This window comes from Macrotis lagotis, chromosome X, assembly GCF_037893015.1.
Source record: "Macrotis lagotis isolate mMagLag1 chromosome X, bilby.v1.9.chrom.fasta, whole genome shotgun sequence".
Taxonomy (NCBI): Eukaryota; Metazoa; Chordata; class Mammalia; order Peramelemorphia; family Peramelidae; genus Macrotis; species Macrotis lagotis.
The window spans coordinates 685,728,463-685,753,557 of NC_133666.1; the positions used below are offsets into that span (position 1 = coordinate 685,728,463).

Consider the following 25,095-nt stretch of genomic DNA (forward strand, 5'->3'; position numbering starts at 1 on the left):
TAGCACTCTACTGCACCACTTAGCTGCCCTATTAAGTGACTTCTTGTTTACACATTTTTTTTAATTTTTGTACAAAATGTACTAAAAAAATAAACCATGATCTTGTTTGTTCCATGACACATAAAATCGTCAGCTTAGGGGAAATGTTTTTATAGATACATCCCTATCCCCTTTCTCACTGACTTAGAAGGAGTCTCAGTAACACACCTACAGAGAGAGGGGGGGGGAAGGGGGGGAAGGGATTGGGAAATTGCACTATTGCATTATTCTGAAGCCCTGAGCTGGAAAAAAAGAGAATAAAGAGAGCCATAAAACATTATACATGATTCTTCTGGAGTCGCCACTGCCTAGACACGAAATAGGGATTGACAAAGGAGAAGAGAGTAAACAGTATCAGCCCGATATTCATGTAAAGAGGGTCCCCGTGGAGTGGCCCTTTGATGAGGATGAAGAGGGGGAACGGCAGAAGTGAGATCAATGCTGACAACATCATGTATGTCCCATAGACCTTCCCAAAGTGCTGGGAAGGAAAGGCCAGAGTGATGAAGGCAGCATTCCCTCCATACAGGAAAGACCGACTGATAACTTGAAGGATGAAAGTGAGATACTGGAGTTGAAGACTGGGAATGGAGGCACAGATGGAGAAACTGAGGCACAACAGGGATGTCAAGGCCAAGGATGGGTAGGTAGAGTGAAGATCTGCTATAGACTCTGGAAAACCTTTTCTTCTTGCCACTAGTTGGTATTTTTTCTTAAGATGGTCCAACAATAATCCATTCCAGGGGGCACACAGCACCCCAAAGAGCTGAGTGATGGCAAAGGCATTTGTAAAGGTGCTGACTAGATCCTGGTTCCTATCAGCCAGATGATTCAGCATGGGGTTGAGGGTCCCGATGAAGAGGTAGTGCCACAGTTGCATTGAAGAGAGCCAGATCAGGTGCCAAAAAAATCTCCAAGATAGCACACAGCTCCAGTCATGACTGCATCTTTTTGAGGATCTGGGGAGAGGTCACTGGCTTCCTGCCTCAGTTCCACCTCTCCTTTGTCAACTTCTTCATCTTTTACTTCTTGAGATTTATCAGCTTTCCTTGAACAGTCAATACCATAGCTATAGTTGGCTGGCAACGGATAGGGTATGTGTCTCCTGGGCATGAGGAAGAAAATACGGATGAGGTGCCAGATGCTAAAGGCGCAAAGGATGAAGAAAGAGATTCGGAGTTTCAGGCCCCGCTCATGGAGAATCTTAATGATGAGAAAAATTGCAGAGGAGGAGTCAAATGCACCATTGTAGAGGGTGATTATGGTAGATCGATGTTTGCCAAATAGGTTCCCCACCTGCAAATTGATAAGCAGAAACAAAATACCTCCCACAGCCAGCATTGGGAAGGCTGCAAAGAGCATCGGTGCAGTACCTGCTGAGGAGACAGCTACAAGAAATGTGGCCCCTGAACAGAGAACTATAGCAATGAGACGTGCCACGGTGGTTCCAAGGCGGTCAAAGATGTAGCCCATAGGGAATGTCATGAAGTTGTTTGAGAAAGAAGCCAGGGTAAAGATGAGGGAGAATTGTGAATCCTGAGCACTGCATTCTGCATATCCTGTGGCATTGCTGGTCTGATTGACCAGAGGCTGCTCACATAAATCCTCAAAGTAGCCATCACTTTTGAGAACGAACACTAAAGAGGTCCAACCAAAGATGAGCCCAGAGAAGGCAATACATTCCAGGAGCCCAGTCAGGAGCATGGCAATTCGAATACCGAACTGAGAGGCAGCCATGAAGCTGGGTCTCAGAGGAGTGTGCTTAAGTGACTTCTTAATGAAGAATTTAAAGTAAGACAGGGATAGGATGGGAAGGTAGACAATGAGCCATGATGTGAATTAGTGGAGGAAGGGTCCATAATGATGAGATCACGGACCTGTTTGGGATCCTGGAAACATGGAGAAAAGAGGTATTCATTTAAATTTTTTTCTAATTACATGCAAAGGTAGTTTTCAGCATTTAACAATTTGCAAACTTTTGATTTCCACATTTTTTCTACTACCCTCCCTTCCCACCCACATCCCTATGGAAGCCAACAATCTAATATAGGCTGTATATATAGAACCATATGCATTGGTCATGTTGTGAAAGAGGAATTAGAACTAAGGGGGAAAATATGAGAAAAAAAAGAAAAGGTGGGGTGGCTAGGTGGCACAGTGGATAGAGCACTGGCCCTGGAATCAGGAGTACCTGAGTTCAAATCCGGCCTCAGACACTTAATAATTATCTAGTTGTGTGGCCTTGGGAAGCCACTTAACCCCATTGCCTTGCAAAAACCTAAAATAAAAGAAAGAAAAGAAAAAGAAGAAAAAAGGCAAAATTATTTTTTGAACATAGTAGATTTTACTCTGAAATCAGACTCCATAATTTTTTCTCTGGATATGGATGGCATTTTCCTTAACAGGTCTCTCAGGATTGTCCCTGATCACTGACCTGCCAAGACCAACTGTGTCCATCATAGTTGATCATCTCACAGTTGCCATTAATGTCACAGGGTTCTCCTGGTTCTACTCACTTATTTGAGTTACTCTATTTTAAAGAACATACTCAGAAAGAACATAGTATAACCAAGAGCTCTGCCCTCAAAAACCAATTCTGGAAATTGGTATGTACAGTCCCATTCCTTACTGAACTGAAAAGTGCTGAAGTTCACACATTTCATACTATAGGGGAAATGAGAGAGCCACAGAGAAGTGTACATCAACATTTACTTCCTCCACTTATTAACATCTGTTTATTTTTTGACACTAATGATGAAATAGTTTTGAAAAAATAACATTGCAAAGCATCTACTATCTTTAGAGGTAGCGAGTTGGCACAATGGATAAAGTGCCAGACCTGAAGTCAGGAGGACTCATCTTCCTGAGTTCAACTCTGGTCTCAGATACTTCTTAGCTATGTGACCATGGGCAAGTCACTCAACCCTGTTTGCCTTGGTTTCCTCATCTGTAAAATTAGGTGGAGATGGAAATGGCAAACTGCTCCAGTATCTTTTCTTTTCTTTTCTTTTTTTTGTAAAGCAAATGGGATTAAGCAGCTTGTCTAAGGCCACACAGCTAGGTAATTATTAAGTGTCTGAGGCCGGATTTGAACTGAGGTACTCCTGACTCCAGGGTAAGTACTCTATCCACTGTATCACCTAGCTGCCCCTCCAGTATCTTTTCTAAGGAAATGCTAAATGGGGTCATGGAGAGTCAGACATGACTGAAGCCAATAGAACATGAGCAAGTAGTATGGTGGAGAAGTTTTTTATTTTGAATTAGGAAGATTTGAATTCCAATTCGACCTTAGACACTTTCTAGCAGTGTGAGCCTGAGCAAGTCACTTACCTTCTCTTAGGCAAAATAGAGACAATTTCATCAGTTTCTTAGGATCTTATTGAAAATCAATTGGGAAAGTATTTGTAAACTTCTTTGCAAACTTTAAAATCCCATATAAAGGCCAGCTGTCATCATCATTATCATTACTGCTATGCTCATTCAGTTTTGATCCTTTATCTTACCAGTCTCTTACCTTGCTAACTTGATAATTGTTCTAACCCAGCTCTGGAGCTGTCAGGATATCATGTAAGATCTTATTGTTACATTGGCCTCCAGAAAAAGTGGATGCTTTTTTGAAATCTCCTTTGACATCTTGTGGTCCTCATTTCTCACCCAGATATGACTTGGGACTTCTCTAATTGACTTTTCCACCAGGATTCACTGGAAAATTCTCATATTCTACAAGATCCCATTAACCTTGGTGTCACTCTTCCTCATCACTCCCCTTTGCCCCTCTGATTGGAAGGTGGGCCATGATCTCCCTATCTCCATTTAAGGAGGGAACTCAGCTTAGATATCTCCTGATTTCTTATCTAAATGCACTCCTCTGGAATTTTTCTGACATCTCTGTATCCTTGGGAGCTAGTATCTTCCCCAACAATCCAATAGACATGTATTAAGAACCACCATGTGTCAGGCTCTGGGGATACAATTAATAAAAAGAAAGGTAGTCCCTGCCCTCCAAGAGTTTACAATCTAATTTGGAGAGAGGCAGGAAAGGGGTGGGGAGAGAAGAGGGGAGACAGGGAGTTCTCAGCACAGTGTGTCTTAGTCCATAGATTTGAAAGTAAATAGAGCAGCAGAGGCAGAGCAGAATGAGTTAAGAAATCCAGCTTTTCTTCCCTTTATAAAGAAGACATTAGGAGGAGTTTGGTTTTCCACCCTCCAGTCCTCCAATCAAGTCCTATTGCCCTTCCCCCATTCAACTTGCTTTTCTGTGTTGTCTTCCCCTATAGGTTTGTTAGCACAGAGCCCAGCACCCAATGGGGACTTAATAAAAGTCTATTGTTTATTTGATTGACTGACAAATGCAGCAGCCTCTTGCTTTGAAACATATTAATGAATTTAGGACACTGAAACCCAATTCACATAGAAGCCAAGACATCATTTGTGATGTCATTGTTCCTCTTTGGAAATGAAGGACAAACACCACCAATAACAGTAACAAACAGAGCCAGTCAATGCAGAGCAGTCATTGAGGAGTAGGGATAGGAAGAACAGGATATAATGTCGGAGTTGGGCCCCATGAATGATGCAAGGATTCCAAAGGATGGAGGGAGGAAAGAGAACAATGCAGGCAAGGGGTACCACCGGTAACCTTGGCGACAGGTACCTTAGCTAAGCTTGCTTCTCTTCATCGGTCCTCCTCCCAGCATCCAGCACAGTCCCCAGAGCTTGGAACACGGTAAGTATTTCATGTTGTCAGTTGATTAGAACCCTGGTAATAAGAGCTGGTGTTTGCAAAGTGCTCCAGGATTTACAAAGTGCCTTAGAGAAACGTCTAATCTGATGGTAGAAGAATAGCAAATGGATTATCTTCTGAGAAATCATTTCATTGCTTTCATGTTGTGAGTCAAATTGAATTTCCATTGAACCACTCCATCTCGGTCCCCAAGGTGACTTCTCTGAAAAAAAAAAAGAGTGGCCACAGTGGTGTGACCCAAGGGAAACAGAGGGATATCCATCTCCAGGCAACATTTTAACCTCCACTGATGCCACTGTACCACATTGGAGGAAGTGAAGGCCTTTGGGGACTTTGGGTATGGCCCTGTTTGAGGACTATATTAAAGACAGATGGGGATGTAATCTGACTAATATTGCATATACCTTTTGTTACATAGCCCGTACCCAAGGAGAATCCTTGGAGGGACTTTCTACATTCTAATAAGGAAATCTTTTCTACTCTGAGAGCCTACTAATCACAGTATTAACATCATTATTGAAATGATTGCAGGAAGGAACCTAGCGTTTATTTCCTGTATTTTCTCTGGCTGTCCTCCATGCCTGGATACATGCAGGCAGACCTCCTTGACTTCCTTTAAATCCCAAATCAAATCTTTCCTTTTATTGCTCCCTCTTATTTCCAGTGCTTTTCTCATGTTAATTATTTCATATAGAGCTTGCTTTGTATAAATCTGTTTGTATGTTGTCTCCCTGACTTGATTGTAAGTTCCTTGAGGGCAGGAATTGTCCTTTAAACCTCTTTTGGTATCCCCAAGAGAAAAAGTGAGAAACAGCAAGAAGGAGAGAATGAGAGGAATATGGAATATTGGAAGAAGAGTCATGTAATCCTGAAAAAGCAGATTGGAATCCAACTGTGAAGGGCTAGAAATGCTAAACTGGGAAGACTGTGTTTTCTCTGTGAGAAAGATTCTTGGGTAGGAGTGAGGATCAGATCTGTGCCTGAATCATATTTATTCGGCAGTTATGTAGCAGGGAGTGATTGGAGGCAGGGATTGGGAGGCCACTTCAATCTCTTAGGTGAGAGATGATGAGTGCCTAAATGAGGGTGATGGCTGTGTGAGTGGAAGTTAGTCAGTCATTCAACAAGCATTTAAATGCCAACTATTTCATAATTTTTGCTAAGCAACTAAAGAAAAGGATTATGGAAGGGAGAAGAGATAGGTTGGGGGCATAGTGGGGTCCAGTGAAGGTTTTTAAGGATAAAGTAGACTCAGGTATTTTAAGCCATAGACAAGGATACAGTAGATAGGGAGAAACTAAAAATTGGAGAGCGAGAAGGAATGATTTTGAAGATACCAATATGGGGGCTAATGTTGGCAAGAAGAGAGAAATATCTTTATCAGAGATTGTACCAAAAGAACGAAGAACAGGAGTCATGTGAAACTGAAGAGGAAGACGGTTTCCATTTTCTTGGGGATCATATGAGCACCTCTGGGGTGGGGTTGTATGATTTGCTGGGAAAGGAAAAGCTTTGTAATGTCTCTGCAGAGAGCACAAGAGTCAGTTTGGGAAAAGTAAAAAAAAATATTACCTTGCTACAGGAACGGTCCAGGTGCCATCACTTAATATATTTCCCCAGCTAGATCAGTCAGGAGGATTGTAAAATTTTTTCCAGAACCTGTAAGAGCAGAGAAGTCAGATGATGGGGGTGAACCAGAGGAGGGTATGAATGATGATAAGTGGACAAGGGATTGGACCATAGAGGATGACGCATAATTGAACTGGTTATAATGTCAAGACTAGACAGGAAGAAGCGACTTTGGAGTAGCAATGGTGATCTGGAAGAGTACTGAGTGATAGAAGTCCTCAGGGTACAATGAACATTGATTGAATTTGGGGTTTTCCCTTAGGAGCAACCTGAGGGTAATTGTAGGCCCCTCACATCCCACTCTTTATGATCTCATGGACCATAGCAGAACAGATCCTTTTAGTCTGCCACTATCTCTTGACGTCTGGCCAAGTTTATGTTGGTTGTTTCCATGACATTCTCTGGCCAACTCATGATCTGAGCTATGATCAACTCTGGCTCTTGTTTTAACTTGACTGTATGGATTGATCTTTTCCACTTTTGGCTCCAAAGTATGTCACCATTCTGGGTTCTAAATACACCATCCGGTGCTGTCCATTGGCAGAGTCACCTTTTGAGTTTTATTAAAAAAGAGTATTTGTTATGGCCAAATTCTATTCATCTCTGTCCTGCTTCATTTTGTACTTTAAGGCCAAACTTGCCTGTTATTTTAATTATCTTTGGATTTCCCACTTTAGCATTCAAATTTCAGAAGTTATAAGACTTAAGAGAACTGATCAACTTTGGTCTTTTGGCATCAGTGCTTAGAGCTTAGGCCTGATGTTAAATGGTTAGCCTTGCATTTGAACAGATATCATTTGGTCAGATAACATTGACTATGAGGGTTACTCAATTTATTCTTTTTTAGTTTTTGCAAGGCAGTGGGGTTAAGTGGCTTGCCCAAGGCCACACAGCTAGGTCATTATTAAGTGTCTGAGGTTGGATTTGAATTCAGGTCCTCCTGATTCCAGGGCTGGTGCTCTTATCTACTGTACCACCTAGCCGCCCATATTCAATTTATTCTAAGGAATTCTTTCCTAGAATAATATCTGTGATGCTCATCTGATGAATAGACACTGACTTCATCTGTAGATTTCCCTTAGCAATTTAAATAGATCGATTGTTATGCCGCCATCATTTTGTTTGAGTATTTAAGTTGTTTGAGCTAATTCCAAAGTTGGTTTCTTCATCCTAAATAGGAGTTTTACCTCTTCTCAATGATCGTTATTATCATTATTATTAATATAATTAATTATAACAATAACAAGCTACAGGTTGGAATTGTACAGACTTTACCAGAAGAGGTTAGGTTTCACAGCGCTAGGCAAGCTTGGAATGAACTTTGTCCTTTTTAGGACCACGCTAGCCAAATGTATTGCCAAGACGGGGCCAGATGATGAATTTCTTAATTCTAGTAATAATACTCATAGACCCTCTACCAAGTCATCATGGGATTCTGGACTGTGCTGGTTGAGGAATCACTGACACAGAGGAAATCCCAGATCTCTGAAATCAATGAGTTAAATCTGTGCCAGTTAAGATTGAGTGATTGGTCATTCTTTGGCAGAATGAAGGCTTCCTTTACAATTGTTTGACTAGTTTATTAAACACTGAGATATCAGAATTCATATTACATCTAGTTTAAAGGCTGTTTCTTTGTTTATCCAAAGTAATAAATGATTACATATAAACAAAACTTAATCACATTAGTGAATCAATGAGAATGATGAGAGCAAATATGTAATCAATAATACACTAATAAAATATAAAATTTTAGTACAATTTCTGACAGGATTTAAATTGTGGGTGGTTCTATTCTCTATTATGTCTGATTTATCCACAGCTAATGTCCTGTTATCCATTACTTAGGATCAATGAACAAGTACTGTTCTGGGGACACAAGAACAAAGAATGAAATAATAGCCACTATCAGGTAGCAGACATCCTAATGGGGGAGACAAGTTTATACATACAGCATAAACCTAAGGTAAGCCAGAATGGATATATGATGCTTTAAAAATTGCAAAACTCTTTTCAATATGATCTCATTCAAGCTTCACAACCCTGTAAAACACAGATGAGGAAATGGAGGCAAAAAAAGGTTAAGTGACTTACCCAGGGTCACATAGCTGGTGTCGGGAAAGGATTCTATGTCTGTTTTGCCTCAAAATGCAGCCCCTGATCTATTTGCTGCCTTTTTACCCTTAAGTACAAGTTAATTCAGTCAAGACCAAGATCATTTGGGAAGGAGGATAGGAGCAGATGGTGGAAGCAGGAAAGACTTCATTCAGAAGATGGTGCTTGAGTGAAGAGGAGAGAGAGAGAGAGAGAGAGAGAGAGAGAGAGAGAGAGAGAGAGAGAGAGATCTTAGAAGTGGGTTATTTCCCTTATTTTTACAGATGAGGAAACCAAGACCCAGAGAAGTGATGAGTGATGTCATTTCACCCAGGTCCATTGTTCTAACCCAATTATTGATGTGAATGTTTGAAAGACTCACCAACATGGCTACTCTCTCCAACCATGCACATTATGGGATTCTTACCCCATGATTTCCCATAAACTTTCCTTCTCAGATTTACCCAACATATTGAAAGCTTTATTCTAGGGGAGTAGCATAAACTAGTCCGTGGGGACTAGCATACATCTTGGACTGTTCATCTCTTATCTCTTGTCTCTGCTGCCATTCCATGACCAGTTCATCTCCTTGTCTGTCTGTGCCTTCGGTTTCTGAAGGGTATTTTCGTGCTGCTTCCAATAGGCAAGCTGACCTATTTTTTCCACCGTAATTAAAAGCCTCCTTTATACTAATTAATCAGAAAAATGTCCTCTGCGACTAAAAATTGCCAAGTAAGGATGTGTTTTCCTTGCCTAATTCCAGTTCCAATTATTCTTACATTAGTCCTGCCAAATTTTCTGCAATCCAATGCAAAATTAAGATATATCCACAACAATAGGCTGTTTTATAACATGGAATTAGATTGTTTTCATTAATATCCTAGAACCCCTGTTTTATATAAGTGCATATGCATAACCTATATATGATTGCTTACTGTCTCAGGAAGAGGGAAGGAAGGAAGACTAGAGGGGCAGCCAGGTGGCTCAGTGGATAGAGAACCAGCCCTGGAGTTAAGTTCTGAGTTCAAATCAGACCTCAGATGCCTGATACTTACTAGCTATGTGATTGTGGGTCAGTCACTTGACCCCATTGCCCCACCAAAAAACAAAAAAAAAGAAGTAGGGATGGAATTTGCAATTCAAAATTTTAAATGAAAATGTTAAAAAATTGAAAATAATATCATAGCACCCTCTAGGCTGGGATATGATGGTGAGAGGAGCTAGTCCTCCTCTTTCCTCAACCCTGGAGCTAGCACAGATTATCCTTTACTTCTGGTCAGTTATGAGGACTCTAAAAATTATTTAAAAAACTATTTCTTCTGTTCAAAAACTCTATTTTTATTAATATGTCTTGTTTCTATATCATCTGAATTTTCCCCTATAACCTTTTACTACTGGAGAACTATCCTACACAACAAAGAAATTGTGTGAGGTCACTTAATTGGCTGCTGAGCCAGAGTTTTGTGATTATGTCAAATGAGCAGTTTCTACCTTCTCAGCTTTTTCCTCTTGCTGATCTTGAAAGATAAAGTCAGCTTTCTGAGAACTGAGAGTTCACACTCCTATGTCCAACAATTTAACCCCTGGAAATTCAACCCCTTTACTCATGACCTCCTGGGCAAGTCTATGTTTGGAATGGGTTGCCTCCTGTTTTGTGTGCTGCCCCCCTTTTTTTAGGTTTTTGCAAGGCAATAGGGTTAAGTGGCTTGCCCAAGGCCACACAGCTAGGTAATTCCCGAGTGTCTGAGGCTGGATTTGAACTCAGGTCCTCCTGACTCCAGGGCCGGTGCTCTATCCACTGCACCACCTAGCCGTCCCATTGTGTGCCCCTTTCTAAAGGTCTTGTGAGATCTGGAAAGAGCTTGGGAGATATTGGGTACCCCCTTTCAGATCCCAAAACAGTGAGGTATTATCAATGGTGCTGGCAAATAACTGGCTCTCTGAAAAAAAAATATAGGCAGGTCAAACCTTTAAGTTTAACATACATTTATTAACATTTTCCCATCACCTTTTTAAAATCTAGAGATCAACAAAACAATAATCGAGTCCTAATTTGTAACTTTTGCCAATTTCTGAGGCATAAATACTTACGTAGAAAATTTAAAAATCGAGGTGGCTAGGTGGTGCAGTGGATAGAGCACCGGCCCTGGAGTCAGAAGGACCTGAGTTCAAATCCAGCCTCAGACACTTAATAGCTGTGTGGCCTTGGGCAAGCCACTTAACCCCATTTGCCTTGCAAAAACTAAAAAAAAAAAAAAAGAAAATTTAAAAATTGACTCAATTTGTTCAAGTGATCTGTATAATACCAACCTGAGTATCAGCCATAGGATCAATGGTGGCAGAAATAGCATTGGTCTACATCAAAGCATCTGGAACCCTGTAGCAGTCAGTGGCAGATTTTGGATGGAGAATTTTAATAATTATTCAGGATATTCTATGTAACACATTCCCCAAACATTCCCAAGAGGAACACATTAACTCAATTCATATGATCTATTGGATAAGTCAGCTTGGTAGGTAGGTTCCCATCTTGGACTAATTCCAGTTCCAATTATTCTTACATTAGTCCTGCCAAATTTCCTACAATCCAGTGCAAAATGAAGATATATCCACAACAAAAGGCTGTTTTATAACATGGAATTAGATTGTTTTCATTAATATCCTAGCTTGCTGGCAAATTCTATATGCCCTATTTGTAACTCCTAGACTGATGCTGATATCTATGATACATCCATGTTCACAGATATTTATTTTTTAAAAAATAAAACTTTAGAACATTGAGGCCGGATAGAGATAGAGACATTCTGAATGAGATTTCAAACAAACAAAAGTTAGCTGTTAATTCCCTCTATATGCAAAGAAAGGCAGCACCATTTCCTTAGTTTTGCTTCCTTTCTTCTTACAAAAATAAAAATGCTAAAGGAGAGGTATAAGGAAGGTATCAGATCTGATATTTTGTAATCCAGTATGTAACTGAAGTCTTGATATAAACCAGTGTAGTTTATGAAAAAGAGAATTTCTAGAGGAGAATAAAGTTGCAAATGAGTAAGTTACAATCAGTGGAGGCAGCTCCTTTTTTATAGCCAGACTTTGGCCATTAATCATATCATTCTCCAATGTCTTTTAGGAATAATCATATTACTGAAACATCCGATGAGCTCTAAGTATGTGCAACAACAACCACAATAAAAGCAATGGCATTTGTATAGTTCTTTAAACCTTTTCCAATGTCATCGATTCTTCTTGGCAAATATTTTTCTCATTTGATCCTTACAGAGCTTTGGAGGAAGCTATTGCGAATAATACGAGCTCCATTTTACAGATAAAAAAAACTGAGGCTCAGTTTTTTTATTTTTAATGGTAAAATGGAGGTCATTAACTCCATAAAATGGAGTTTAATTTATTTAAGGCAATGGGGTTAAGTGGTTTGCCCAAGGTCACACAGCTAGGTCATTATTAAGTGTCTGAGGTCAGATTTGAACCCAGGTCCTCCTGACTCCAGGGCCATGTTCTATTCACTGAGCCACCTAGCTGTCTTCAGATGGTTTTTCTGGTGTTAGACAGTGAGGGACATTGAAACTTCGGTCTTTCTAAATTTGGCTCCAGAATTCCAATCCCTATACCTCGTTGATCTATGTAGGGAACCTGAAGAAAGGCTTTTGGCCCCTGTCCTGGTTGGCTCAAAGTTCTATCAACTTTCTCAATGGTTTCCAGCTAGAAAGGTTACTTAATAGTTTCCTCTTTGTCCGTTTGGATTTTTGAATTGAGCTAATGGGAGTAATTTGTCAGTAAGAGGCTAGAAGCATCCTTATTGGGAAATGTAGCTAACCACTGACCCAGAAGTGCCTTTGCCTTGCCATTATCATGATTTGTTAATATTTGTATTTGCCATATATTGACAGAGTGCACACTTCTCACAGCACATCCAAGCCAAAGGAAAAATGTATTTCTTTCTTAGCTGATGACTGGTGGAAATGTATTTGTACAACACTGCATGTTATTCTTGCTTATTTATAAAATCTCAGGATGATTAGAAATGTTTATTCTTTGTTTATCCCAAATTCCCACTGCCAGTATCTATTATATAAACATTCCAGAAACAAGTTTTAATTTTGTGGGATTTTTTTGACCATGTTAAAAGAAAGGAAGGGAAAGAAAATCTCTTTAATGACAAAGGTCAGTTCCACTTTTGGAGCCTAAGGCCCTCCCCATGATGTCCCTCTGCATGAATCCCCTGTGTGTGATGACCTTCCTCTTGGGTCTCATATCAACCGAAGACATAAAAATCAGAGGGGTAATTAACAATATGTTGCAGAGTGAGGACTGAAAAAGATTTTGAAAGGCTAGAACAATGGGCTGAATCTAATAAGATTTAATCTAATGGGGATAAATGTAAAATCTTGCCCTTAGTTAACCTCTCCCCCCCACCACATGAGTATGATATCAATTAATAAACAAATATTTATTTATTTAGCATCTTTTACAATGTTCTAGTAACTATCCTAGGTCCTGGACACACAGAGATAAAGAAGGAAAGCCTCTGCCCTCAGGGATACATGGGCAAGGGAAAGAAATTATACATACAGAAAAATATGTATACAAAAATAAATATAAGGATTTCAGGTGGGGAGAGGAAGGCACCACCAGCAGCAGATAGTTTTAGGATAGATTCCATTTATTCATTTGGTTTTTGCAAGGCAATGGGGTTAAGTGACTTGCCCAAGTCCCACAGCTAGGTAATTATTAAGCATCTGAGGTTAGATTTGAACTCAGGTCCTCGTGACTTGACAGATAGTGTTCTATCCACTGCAAATTCTATTTAGAGGGAACTTTTGAACTGAGTTTTGAAGGAAATAGGGGCTTTTAAGAGTTGGAGATGAGCCACCAGCACATTTAAGGTGCGGAGACAGTCTGCCCCAAGGCAGCATTATATATGTTAGGTTGACTGAAGCCTAGAGTGTGTGAGGGGTAGTCTTGTACCACCAGCTTCTTAAAAAGACAGGGTAGAGGCAAAAGAGGATTCTGAAATTGTTCCTGGAGGAAACAGACAGAACAGTAGTCTGATGTGGTCAGAACTGTACTCTAGAAAGAACCCCTTGGCAATCGAGTAGGAGGAGGCAATTGAATCAGGAAGAGGAGGAACCCAGTTTTGAGGCTATTGCAAGACTTCGGGTATGAGGTGATGAAGGCCTCCCCCAGGGGGTAGTCTGTGAGCAGAGGCTCAGGGGATGTGGTAGTTTGTCAGAAGAAGAGCTGGTGCTTCAATGGACTGATCATTCAGGATGAGTCCACAGCATCATAGGACGGCCAAAAAAATGAGCATGACCTTGGGTTGATTTCAGGTGACTCTTCCTTGGTCAGGACATATCTGGAATATTTTCTTTTTGTAGGGCAGTGGGGTTAAGTGACTTGCCCAAGGCCACACAGCTAGATAATTATTAATTATCTATCTGAAGTCGGATTTGAACTCAGGTCCTCCTGACTCCAGGGCTGGTGCTCTATCCACTGCGCCACCTAGCTGCCCTACATCTCTGGAATATTGGGTTTATTTTTATTTAATGGAGAAAGTAATGCCCCACCCTGAGGGAGAGGCGGGAGGTAACATGTACCAGGAAAGTCAACTCATATCATCACCTTGACCACCAAGTCAACAAGCATTTATTAAAAGTCTGCCATGTTCTGGGCATGGTGCCAAGTGCTAGGGATACAAAGAAACACACAACATAATTCCTTTTCTTAAGGAGCTCAGAATATGTCACCACCTCCCCCGAGACCCAGATGGAAATATGCCAAGGCTCTGAACCCAAGAATCTTGGAAGTAACAGGGTTCTCACATCACCAGCCCTGCTTTCATCTTGGCCTCCATAGTCATCACTGAGGGGGAAAATTACTGTGGAGAAGGCGTTTATTTGCCTCATCACCACTGCCCTAAACTGCCAATCCACTTTCACCAGTGAGCTCCTGGAGAGGCAGAATTTGCCATAACGTAACAGGTCCTACCTGCAACCTAGCCCCCAAAACCATTATCTAGGAAAGCAACTCCTCTGAAGAAGGAGCTAAACACCTCAACTGCCAACCAAACCCATCTAGCTGAGGCAGCAAGGCACCCTGAGGGAGAGATAAGAGGCAGCATGTACCCGACAAGGCATTATCTCTACCACTACCTTCCTTCAGATCCCAGTGGAGACAGCCCAGGATCCTGAACCCAAGAGCATTAGGAATAAATAGTAGTGTGCCCCAGACCACTGGCCTGGCTTCCTGGGCTTCACAAATATCACAGAGGGAAGCAATCACTACTTTCGTTGTTACCACAATGCCAACTGCTGATTAACTGCCATTGACCTGAGGGCCTGGGTGGGAGGAAGGTTGGCAGCAGTCCTTAGATCACCAGTCTTGCTTCCAGCTTAGTCCCCAGGGCCATCTTTCTTGGAAGCAACCTCCTTGAAATTCATGTAGGTGAAGTCAGTTACTAAAAACTCTTAAAATAAAATTTTTGCCACTAAAGTCATTAGTACCCTCATTTGGTCTCCCATCAGATAATGACATGATTTTATCTGTGGAAATGAGTTGGAGGAAGGAAGGAAGGAAGGAAGGAAGGGGCATCACATCTGCTTTGCTGCTGCAAGTTAAAGGACCATTGGCTTGCCTCTGAAGCTTTTGATATGTTATACTCCCCTCCTCCATTAGAATGTTAAGCTCCTTGAAAATGGGGCCTCTCAGTTTTTAGTCAAAAGTCCAGTGCTTAGTGCAATTCATTATATATAGTAAGGGTTTAATCAGGGCTTTTAAAAATCCCTTCATTTATTTTGGGTGCCACACTCCAAAGACATTGATAAGTTGGAGAGAATCCAGAAGAACAGAATGGCAAAGGGACTTATATCGATGTCATCTGAGGATTGAGAGAATGAGGGATGGTTAGATTGGTGAAGAGAAGGCTCAGGGGTCACATAGTGAATTTTTGAAATGTTTTTGGTGGATTACAAAATAGAAGGCTAAACTTGTTTTGCTTGGTTCCAGAGGGCAGTATCATGAACAAGTGCTTGAAGGAAGGAGGGTTTGAACATTATACAGCCCCTACTGTGTACCAAATTCTTTTTACAAATATTTTCTAATTTGCTTCTCATCTCTGAGGTAGGTGTTGCTAGTATCCACATTTTATAATGGAGGAAAGTGAAGTAAACAGGGTCTTGCCCAGAGATACACAGTTGTTAGATGTCCAAGACTAGATTTGAACTCGGGACTTCCAGATGGTGTTTTATCCACTGTGCCATCTAGCTGGAAGATGCAAAGAGGCAACTTTAATCTTGATGTTGGGGCAATTTCCTAAGGACCTGAAGTATCCATGAGAGGCAGGACTGCCTTGAGGAGATAATGGATCACTCATTGGAAGTACTCAAACAGATCAGATGACCACTTTACTGGGCATGTTCTACTAGGGATTCTTTTTCATGTAGTTTGTGTGAATCCTGCCTGAAATTCACTGCCAGGGACCCTCCTTCCCAACTAGGCCCATAGGATCAGAGGCCTAGAGCTGGAAGGGATGTCAGAATCCATGAAGCCCAAGCTTCATTATATAGATGAAGAAACTGAGACCCAGGGAGGTGAAGTGACTTGTCCAAGGAGACATGGCTCATAGGAAGAAGAGGCAAGACATTCTTCTTCCCATCTCTTGGCATTGCAGAGATAGATAGATAGATGATTAGATAGATGGATAGTATGATATATATATATATATATATATATATATATATATACATACATAGATGGATAGGTATAGAAAAATGGAGCTACATAGATGGATGGATAGATAGGTAGATGGATAAATGATGGAAATACAGATAGCTGGATAGCTAGTTAGCTAGATGGGTGAAAGATGGATAGATAGCTGGATAGATGACTGATTGGGCAGACAGACAGATAGATAGATAGATAATAGTACTTACATATCACATTAAGGTTTCAAATGTGATTTTAAATACATCACTTCTTTTGTTAAAAATCTTAATAATATTTTATTTTTTCCAATTACATTTGGATATAGTTTTTCAACATTCATTTTTGTAAATTTTTCTCTCTCCCTCCCTTCCCTATCCCATCTCCAAGACAATAAGCAATCTGATTTAGGTTATACATGCAAAATCATGTTAAACATATTGATGATGATGATGATGATGATGATTTGTCCTTCATTCCTGAAGATCATGACTTTAGGGGAGGTGATGCCATGATAAGAATGTGAATTGAATTTGAGTGAGGGCGTCTTGTGCTGGGTCACTAGCCTCACTTCTTCCAGAGCCATCTGGGCCCAGTGCTCAGATACGGATCAGGGTGACTGCAGATGGCCCTGGATCTGAGGCAGTCAGGGTTAAGTGATTTGCCCAAGGTCACACAGCTAGTAAGTAACAAGTATCAAGTGTCTGAGGTTGGATTCAAACTCCCATCCTCCTGACTTCAAGGCCAGTGCTCTATCCACTGCACCATCTAGCTCCCCTTAACATTTCCATTAGTCACATTGTGAAAGAATCAGAACAAAAGGGGAAAAACAATGAGAAATACAAAAAACAAATTAAAAATAAGAAAATAGTATGGTTTGATCTACATTCAGATCACATAGTTCTTTCTCTGGCAGTGGATGCCATTTTCCATCACAAGTCTTTCAGAATTGTCTTTAACCTTTGTGTTGCTGAGAAGAGCCAAGCTGATCATCACACATAATGTTGCCGTTATTGTGTATAGTGTTCTTTTGTAAACATATCACTTCCTCTGATCTAGTCAACATGCTCCTTTTCTCCTGCTGGCTATGGTAGTTATTTTTATTTCTGTTTTATAATGGAGAAAATTGAGGTTTAAAGCAGTGAAGAAATATGGCCAAAGTCCCATGAAGTGTAGAAAGAACTGACCCCAGATCAACATTTCCCATTCCACATTGCAACTCATAGTATGCATTGCTATTCATTGTCTAAGGCTTTTATCTGTCTTCCTACATTATCTCTCTGCTAGAATATAAACTCCCTGAAGGCCAGGGCAATTTTTATTTATTCTCTGTATTTCCCTAAACACCTTCTAAGGTGGTCTGAGGGTGGCAGTAGATGTTGGGGAATGTTGGATGAGTGAACAGTCACTGTTCTCAGTCCCAGGCCCTCTGACTATTGAGTATACTGTAGTTCATTCCCTGGGAGGTGGAGACTCAGTGGAGATCTTCAGATGCTCTGAAGCGTCATGGAATCTGTAAAGTGTCCACTCCAGTATGGAGAGGAGTGGCAGCCTCTCTGAAGTGGAGCCAGTGGACGATGAAGTTTTAAATGCTTTAAAATTGGCCCCGGGGACCAGATTAACTGAAGAAGAGTGTTCTCGACCAGACAGTGGCCAGGATTCCGGGACACTTGTGGCCTCCTGCCAAAACTCATCCACTATCCTGCCAGGATGAGAAATGCAGGAAGTTCAGAATTTGCGTGTGTGTGTGTGTGTGTGTGTGTGTGTGTGTGTGTGTGTGTGTGTGTATGGGGGAGAGAGAGAGAGAGAGAGAGAGAGACAGAGAGAGACAGAGAGACAGAGAGACAGAGAGAGACAGAGAGAGAGAATCCCTGTACACATAATTAATCTGATATTATGTCAATAGGTCAACAAGATCCAACTAAAACATTATAAAAATCCCTTCTTTGTCCCCCAACCAGAACCACACTCCTGAGGAGATGGAACAAGGTCTGGATGTGAGATTTGGAGGTTTGAGAAGTTTCCTCCTCGGTTACCCCCTTAAAATAAAACATAACTTTCATCAGCTCCCTAATGTCCTTTAACAAGAGCGAAATGTTTCAGATCACAATTAGAGAAGAGTTTTAAAATGTCACGTTAATCCCTGCCCCCCCCCCCCCAAAAAAAAATCCAACCAACCAAATTCTCAAGAGTCTGGACATTTCAGGGATCTAGTGTCCCACTGAGGTGTAGACAAATGACTGATACCTGATCTCTTTGGGAGAGCAAATTTTGCTAAGTGGGGCAAAGGGACGTGAAGTGACTTGAATCTTCATTTTACAGAAGAGGCAAGTGAAGCCCAAAGGGATTCAATTCCTTCTCCAAGGTTACATAATGACCCAGATAGAGGCAGAGCTCTGACTAGGGCTCAGGTCTCCTGAAACTTGGTCTGAGGGCTCTTTTGACTATAATTTGTAATATTTGCATCACTTTAAAGAGCAGCAATTTTTAACATTAACCACAATGTCAGACACACACACACACACACACACACACACACAGAAGACTCAGTTAAATGAATTTCTTTTTAAGGTTCACTTGATAAAAATTTGGTTTACATGAATGACTGGACTCATACTAAACAAAACAAGATAGATCTTTATTGAATGTGACCTTATTGAAGCAAAATTAAAAAAAACTGGCTCACAATTTTTATTTAAAATATTTTTAAATAGATAGATAAAAATTTAAATTGTTATAATATTTTTAAACAACTTAAATTTTTTATCTATTTATTTTTTCTCCCTTCCCTCCTCCTACCCCCATAATAATCCTTGAAACATTTTTAAGAAAAACAAATTCCTCCAAAGTCCAGGTCCAAAAATGGATGTCTCATTTTGAGTGCTTGGACTATACTTTCTGTCCAGAGGCATTGAATATTTATCATTGGTTCTCTGGAACCAGTATTGGTCATCGTGTTAATGAGAATTTTTGAAAATTGTTCATTATTAGCATTGTAATATATATATATAATATATACTATAATGTAATATACAATATAATAATTATAATATAATGTAATGTAATATAATGACATAATATAATAATATAATGTAATATAAATTATTTTCCTGGTTTGCATCACTTCATACAACACTTCCCAGATTTCTCTAAACTCTCCCTTGCATCTTTTCTGATCTAGGTCATCATTCTCTCTCTTTTACATCATTTAGTTGTTTAGTCATTTTAGCTGTGTCCAACTCTTCATGACCCTGTCTGGAGTTTTCTTGGCAAAGATACAAGTGGTTTCCCTTTTCCTTCTCAGATTTTACAGATAAGGAAACTGAGGCAAATAGGGTTAAGTGACTTGCCTGGGTTACACAGTTAAAAACTATCTGAGACTGGATTTGAACTCAGGTCTTCCTGCTTCCAATGATTGTAATGAAAAGTTTTATAAAATGTTAGGAAAGATTCTCTGATTTAAATAATAGCAGAATTAGAAACCCAGGTAAAAACAGATCACCTTTTGAAGGAGATGTTTGCTACTAAGAAGAATACATAGAAAAATAGTTTTGTTTTTTTTTTTGCAAGGCAGTGGGGTTAAGTGACTTGCCCAACGTCACACAGCTATGTGAGTATTAAGTGTCTGAGGCCAGATTTGAACTCAGGGACTCCTGACTCCAGGGCCGGTGCTCTATCCACTTCGCCACCTAGCTGCCCCCAAAATATAATTTTTAATAGAAAGAAAATTAAACAAGAAATAAAAGTAAATAAGGAAATTTAAAATATTTCTATTACCTGGCTAAGGCACAATTCAAAAGAAAAATCAATTTCTTTTCTGAGGGACTAATTCAGATGGTATGATTTTACCTTGCAAATAGCTGGCTGCCTGTGTTTGCTGGCATTTTAGCATTAAGGATTTACTTTAGTCTTCATATTGATTTTTTTTTTTAAATTGTTGAACAGAGTTCCTAAGACGTTTCTGGCTTTTATTCTTGAGCTATTCTAAGCGATTAAGGGAAGACAACTCTCACAGCCTAGAATCTTAAAATAAGGTGAGTTTTTAACTTTTAGCTATGTCAAATGCAATTTTGTATTGATCTTTGTAGAAAATTCTCTTGAAAGCATATATTTTTAGAAATATCCAGATGTTAATGGTTAATGGAATTCCCCCCCCCCCCCCCCCCCCCCCCCCCCCCCCCCGCCCCAGCCTTTTCATCCAGAGCTAAGATTTCATCTGTGTAGGGAATTCCTGGGTCAGTAAAATTCCCTCTACCAATGAGCTTTGATTTGACATCTTTGGCATCTTAAGGTTTTAGAGATTTGCATGGGATACAGGAGGTTAAGGAATTTATCTAGGGTCGTAGTGGAATTTGAATTCATCTCATCATTCTATTGTTTCATTATTTCAGTTATGTCTGACTCTAGATGACCCCATTTGGGGTTTTCTTGCCAAGGTAATAGAGTGGTTTGTCATTTTCTTCAGCTTTCTGTGCAGATAAGGAAACAGAGGCAAACAGGGTTAAATGACTTGCCCAGGGTCACATAGCTAGTATCTGAGGAGGGATTTGAACTCGGATCTTCCTGACTCCAGGAGGGGTACTCAATCCATTGCATTACCTAGCTGCCCCTCACTACACTCTTCTGGCTTTCTTACTACACTGTAGGCAGAACAGCTTTAGGTATTATTATAAATAGTATAATTCTGAAGCCTTTCCTATCCATTCAAAGTTAATTATTTTAAAGGAGGCATAATTAGGCAAATGCCAATCAGTTATTTTTCTTTGGTTCTTCAAAATGATTCCAGAGGGGTGGAGTGAGGGTAGCAACAATTTACTATGACTTCATTGCTATTGCTGTGTTTTTTTTTCTTTTCTATTCAACTTTGGATCAGAGGGAAGGCACAAAATGCAGTTGTTTTATCAATTTATAATGTAGGCTCAGGAGAGAGAGAGAGGAAGCACTCCGAGAATGGATAGGAACTCTTGCAGTGGGAAAAGCAGACTACGAAATCTGTAATCTCATGCAAGTTGGATACTCCCTGGAACCATACAGATTGCAACCCCTAGTCCTTCCCATCCTGTGAGATTTTGGTCCATGTACATATGGGAAATGAATGGTGTAATCTGATTTAAAGGGTGGGGAGGTTTCATTTGAAGGGTGAAGGACAAAATGTTGGACTAATTGTTCCCTCTTCTCTAAGGGCAATTGATGGTATTTATAACTTTCAATCCCTTTGTCAGTCCTGGTTTCTAATAATAACAATCTCGTGTTTTGGGGAAGAGGTTTTTAATTGTGAAGAATGACTAATGAGTGATGGTCCAACATTTCACAATCAACGAAACTTGTGCTATGCTCCAGAACAAAAGGGATTGATATTTTTAACTCTTTAAAATATTGCATCAAAAATTACTTATGTCAAGATCTCTGCACAGATAAGAGTTAACTTTATCTTTTTATGAAAACCTCAAAATGATCACCAACTTCATTTTATTCTTGGTCAAAATCTGTAGATTCTGTCCCCAAATATATTGATATTTCTAGTGCCCCAGTGTTTCATAATCATATTAGTTTGGGAAATGCCAGCTTAGTCCATGGGTCAAGGATCATCTATTGCCTTTCTATCCCCAGGCGTGGTCTTCTTCAAGAATGATGAACAAACGCAACAACCACCCAGCCCTTAACACAATGGGGCAAAGTAGATGCTTAATATATATTTATTGACTCAAACAAAAGAATGAAAAGGAGCAAAGCAAGCAGAAAAATTTGAACTAAGAAATGGGAAAAGGGAGGAAAAAGTTCAGTCTTCTTAGTTGTGCCAAATTAAGATCCAGGGGTACTGCTGCCCAGGTTTGTGGGAGTTGGAAGCATGCATTAGATAATTTGTTTTGGTGGATGCATAGTATAAAGAGAGGAGATACAAGATATTTGGAGAAAAAAATGTATTGCCAGCATGATGTCATGGAACCTGAAAAGAAGACTCTATCACTTAATTAGTTATGTCATCCTAAAGGAAATAGTGATGTCTCAGAGATGATGGATGTCGATGTTTGTCCTTCATTTTCGAAGAAAACCATGACATCAGGGAGGTGATGCATGACCAGTAAGGGAAGCAGATTTGAGGGAGGGGTTGCTGTGCTAAGTCACCAGCCTCATTTTCTCCTAGGGAATCTGGGTCCGGTGGCCAGATAGCAGGGTGACCGGAGACGACCCTGGATGTGAGACAATCATAGCCACACAACTTACCCAAGGTCACACAGCTAGTAAATATTTGAGGCTGGGATTTGAACTCTAGGCCTCTTGACTCCAGAGTCAGTGACCACCTAGCTGCCTCAGAGATGCTTTGTTGGATGATCATTGTTTGTCCTTTGTTCTTGAAGGCCTTGATGTCAGAGAGGTGATGCCATGACATGCAAGTGAATTGGATTTGAGTGAGAAGGTGAGGTATTGTCACCCGTCTCACTTTCTCCTCCAGAGTCATCTGATCCAGTGGCCAGATATGGATCAGGATGACTGGAGATGGCCCTGGATGCTGAATGATAGAATGTGTGCATATGAAAGTATTTTGCAATAATATAATAATAATAACCAACATGTGAGGTAATGAATATTATCCTTCCCAATTTACAGTTGAGGAAGCTGAGGCAAACAGGTTAAAAGATTTGTCAAAAAATATACAGATAGTGTCTGAGGCTGGATTTGAACTTGTGTCTATCAGACTCAGGATTCTGTCCACTGCACAACTTAATTCCTTCAGGTATCAAAGGCTAAAGTAAAATGAGGTCTCAATATGGCTTTGCTGGAAATAAAGGCCTTGACAATCTGTTATATAAATGTTCTTAGACCTATGCAAAAAAGTAGATGGGTGATGAAATGGTCTTGACCCCTCTGTCTCTGACACACACACACACACACACACACACACACACACACACACACACACACACACACACACACACACCCAAAGTTGCTTCTAAGGCTTGAGCAAACGTTGATAAAAGCAGCCAATTATGATTGTGATCATGGGGAGGGGTAGAAAAATGACAAGGTGCGGAGCAAAGCCAGAGCCAGGCTCCTACTGCCTCATCCTGCCTCATCTGTGCAATGCCACGGAGGAGCGAGATGAAGCGCCTCCCATGCCGTTCCCGGTCGTTCGGATTTCTGAGGAACTCGTCTTTCAAATTGTTAAGGACAAAGGATGAACTGGCCACCGATCCGAGGAGATTCTATGCCGATCAAAAGGCTAGAGGAATGGACTTGTTCCCTTAGTGAGAAGCCAAATCTACACGCTTGACCTTGACAGGCCTGGTTCTCAGTGGGTTGGCCTGTGTGCCTGGCAGCTGCTGTCAAAGAATGTCCTATAGGGGTTGAGGAATACGCAGATTGGAGGGAGAGGGGAGATAGATGCCCTCAGGCCTCCACTGCGCCCCTCTGACACTTGCCCTTTCCTTTTTGTTTTTCCTACTGGAGTTTCGATTTTACCTTCACTCAGATCAGAAACTTCAGTGGCAGCCACCAAAGAGCGCTGCTACCCACGAAAGCAAACAGCCTCAGAGGAGCTGCCACTGAGACTGGGCACACCTTGGCTTTGCAGCGGGCACCTCTCCTGGCATCCCGCCCGCTGCCTTTATGGCAGAGGCTTGATGCCGAGGAGGGGGACGCGGCCCGATCGGTGCGGAGCCCTTTGGCGAGCTCCCTCCGGGCTCTGGGGCTCCCATCCAAGGCCGAAGTGCTTTGGGGGGCGTGCTCCGGCAAGGGGGCGTTCTGTCAGCCCAGCTTTGAGACCTTCTCCTGGTCAGGGTGTGGGGAGGGGGGAAGGGGGGCTGCCCGCAGGTGCTTTGTGAGGGGCATGATGGTGGGGGAGCTGGCATCGAGCAGAGCAGTATGGGAGAGGGAGAGCTGGGCAGCCGTGGCCACAGCGGCGCCCCGCCCTCAGGAGGGCCTGGGTTCAAGTCCCTGGGCCCCGGGGCCGTGTGAAACAGCAAAAGGCAAACGGAGCTGGGGGCGTCCGGGCTCTCCCCAAAGCAGGACTTGGGGGGGGGATTGGCCCTTCTGGCCTCCGGGGCCGCACGCCTGTCCTGGGCGGGGAGACGCGGGGTGCTGGGCTGCGGCCCCCCGGGAGAAGCCGGTCCAAGGGCACATGTCCTAAGCTTGGGGCGTCTCGCTCTCCTGCCCCCGGACTCATGCCGTCTCCCCCCCTCCCCCGCCCCTGCCTCAGTTTCCCCCCGGCTCCGGGCCCATCTGCCTCTTTCTGCCCCCTCGGGCCCCGCGTGCCCTTGGGCCCCGCGCCCGGGGCGGCTCGGTCTGTGCGGAGCCCGGCCCGGGGCCCCTCCCGGGGTCACGGTTATCCCCCTCCCCCCCCGCGGGCTCCTTCTCCGGGGTCGCCCCAGGCTGGGGGGCGGGGCGCGCGCCCGGCGGCCGTTAGCGGGCGGGGCGGGGCGGGGCGCGGGCGCGCGCGGGGCGGGGGAGGGCGGGGCGGGGGAGGGGCGCGGGCCGGAGCCGCCGGAGCCGCCGGAGCCGCAGCGGAGCCGCCGCAGCCCGAGCCCAGCCCGGCCCCAGCCCGGCCCCAGCCCGGCCCCAGCCCGGCCCAGCCCGGCCCCGCCGCAGCCCGGCCCCGCCGCAGCCAACATGGCGGACCTGGAGGCCGTGCTGGCCGACGTCAGCTACCTGATGGCCATGGAGAAGAGCAAGGCCACGCCGGCCGCGCGCGCCAGCAAGAAGATCGCGCTGCCCGAGCCCAGGTGCGCGGCCGGGGGGCTGCGGGGGGCTGCGGGGCATCTGCCCGGGGGGTGGGGGGCGCCTCTGCCCCGCGGGGGGATGGTGAGGGGCTGCGGGGCATCTGCCCGGGGGGTGGGGGGCGCCTCTGCCCCGCGGGGGGATGGTGAGGGGCTGCGGGG

The 25,095-nt window shown here is 42.4% G+C and overlaps 1 protein-coding gene and 1 pseudogene across 2 annotated transcripts in view; one reads left to right on the forward strand and one right to left on the reverse strand.

Moving 5' to 3' along the window:
* Nucleotides 1–279: 279 nt before the first annotated feature.
* Nucleotides 280–1,783, reverse strand: LOC141498041 (equilibrative nucleobase transporter 1 pseudogene; annotated as a pseudogene).
* A 22,949-nt stretch (nucleotides 1,784–24,732) lies between these two features.
* The window catches only part of GRK3 (G protein-coupled receptor kinase 3), a 179,316-nt gene continuing 178,953 nt past the window's right edge, over nucleotides 24,733–25,095 (forward strand). For both annotated transcript variants that reach the window (XM_074206156.1, XM_074206158.1), the window contains exon 1: nucleotides 24,733–24,939. The gene's annotated coding sequence lies outside the window, so the exon portion shown is untranslated. The remainder of the gene's footprint in view (nucleotides 24,940–25,095) is intronic.